Source organism: Pristiophorus japonicus, unplaced genomic scaffold, assembly GCF_044704955.1.
Source record: "Pristiophorus japonicus isolate sPriJap1 unplaced genomic scaffold, sPriJap1.hap1 HAP1_SCAFFOLD_29, whole genome shotgun sequence".
NCBI lineage: Eukaryota > Metazoa > Chordata > Chondrichthyes > Pristiophoridae > Pristiophorus > Pristiophorus japonicus.
In genome coordinates this window covers 20,379,097-20,381,333 of record NW_027252668.1, presented here as the reverse complement: position 1 = coordinate 20,381,333, position 2,237 = coordinate 20,379,097, and the positions used below count along the sequence as shown (strand labels likewise).

The 2,237-nt window shown below is 47.7% G+C and overlaps 1 non-coding gene across 1 annotated transcript; it reads left to right on the top strand.

The window, feature by feature from the left end:
- The first annotated feature begins 1,431 nt into the window (after positions 1-1,431).
- trnak-cuu (transfer RNA lysine (anticodon CUU)) lies at positions 1,432-1,504 on the top strand. The gene has a single exon. It is a non-coding gene; the product is annotated as a tRNA-Lys (tRNA).
- Positions 1,505-2,237: the final 733 nt, after the last annotated feature.

Here is a 2,237-nt window from a genome sequence, read left to right as displayed (position 1 = left end):
TGTCGATATATTCCCTTGCTTTTCAGTTCCAGTACAATTCGGTACAATACGGGATATCTTGTAGTACATTCAACAAATTACATCACACGTGTCACTCACTGTACAGTACATGGAATGGGTAACGGTACATTTACACTTTTTTTCAATGTGCATCACGAAACAGACCTTACATTGTACATGGCACTACAGATGTGTTTACAGATCATGGTGCTCCATGTACACAATAAAGAAGTTAAAAGTACGGCCCGAGGGGAGTTTTATATTGATTCCTGCCCCGGGGTTTACCGTGTCAGAAGGGCTTTAAACTGTGGCCCTTCCCCACCCTGCCTTTGCGGCAAATGCACTACTTTTAAGTGCGTCCCTCAGCACGTAATCCTGGATATTGGATTGCGCCAGTCTGCAAAACGCAGAGGTGGACATCTCCTTGCTCTGGAAGACCAGCAAGTTTCGGCAAGACCAAAGAGCATCTTTGACTGAGTTGATGTCCCTCCAGCAGCAGGTGATGTCTGTCTCGGTGTGTGTCACTGGGAGCAACCCGTAGAGCACAGAGTCCTGTGTTGCGGAGCTGCTTTCTCCCGGCTGCGTCCCGGGTTCGATTCCCGGTCAGGGAAATTGTACTTTTAATTCAAAACCTTGTAAAAAAAATAGTTCATCTATTTTACACATCATTATGCATCTGCTGTGTAAAAAAAATAGAAGCATTTATTTAAACATCATTTATTAATTCATAAAATTCTATTGTCATATGATATATTTTGGTCTGAGCATATGAGGAAATTTTCTCCCGATCACATTGGGTTTTATTCTGGTAATCTGGTGCTGAGAGTGGAGATGTTTCCGCAGTGTAGCGGTTAACACGTTCGCCTCACACGCAAATCATCGACACCATCAGAGGCAGTCCCTCGGGATCGAGGAGGACTTGCTTCCACTCCCAAAGTGAGTCCTTTGATGGCTGAACAGTCCGATATGAGAGCCACAGACCCTGTTACAGGTGGGACAGACATAGGTCGAGGGAAGGGGTCGTTGGGACTGGTTTGCCGCGTGCTCCTTCCGCTGCCTCTTCATTATCATTGCATTGAGCCTCAAAGAGCTCAACGCCCTCACGGATGGACTTTCTCCAGCTCGGGCTGTCTGCGGCCAGGGTCTCCCAGGTGTCAGTGGTGATGTGGCAATTTACCAGGGAGGCTTTGAGGGTGTCCTTGTAACTTTTCCGCTGTCCTCCTTTGGCTCGTTCACTCTGAAGGAGCTCCGCATAAAGACGTAAACATAAACACATACGGATTAGGGGCTGGAGTTGGCCATTCGGCCCCTCGAGCCTGGTCCACCATTGAAGAAGATCCTGTCAGTTCTTCAACAGCAAGTTTTAACATCTGGGGCAGAGCCAACAGGCGCCTGGCTGCAATGAGTGATAAAAACGTGCGTTCGATCGAAGCCTGGCTAGCTCAGTCGGTAGAGCATGAGACTCTTAATCTCAGGGTCGTGGGTTCGAGCCCCACGTTGGGCGATTTCTTTTCATTTCATGTTGCTTTCATGGAAAACCTCTGACCGAAACGGCACAAAACAAAAATGTTCCTTTCAAAGTCATTAAACTCCGAAATTTCCACGCCCCGCGAATCTCCTGAATCAGATGCCTCTAGTTTTGCCTTCTCAATCCATGTCCCTTTGCAATGTTGTGCTCCCACCCACACTATGAAATGTGCCAATAACTTATCGAATCATGGAATGGTTACAGCACGGAAGGCCATTCGGCCCAACGAGCCCGTGCCGACTCTCAGCGCGTTCCACTCCCCCACCCTTTCCCCGTAGCCCTGCAATTGTTTTTCCTTCAGAAACTTATCCAACTCCCGTCTGAAAGATAAGATTGAATTTGCCTCCACCGCCCTGTCAAGACGTGCATCCCAGATCCTAACCACTCGGTGCTAAATGGCCATCTCCTGTTCCTATGGGTGAAGTCTGGGAAACACGAGATCAATTCCTGCCACACTCACAGCCTTCTTAAATATCGCACCTTCATTCTATTCTCGTAAAACCAGCTCCTGACGTTTCGGCCAGCTGTGTCGGTTAAAGCTCTGGTTATATTCCTAAGATTACTTTGCCCACAGTGATTCTGTCGTGTAGCGGTTGTCAGTTTTGCCTCACACGCGAAAGTTACCCCGTTCGAGCACGGGTGGAAACATTAGTTTGGAGACGATTTTTGCTGTGAAATAAATTGAACAAAAGTCGCCCCCGGTTCCTTT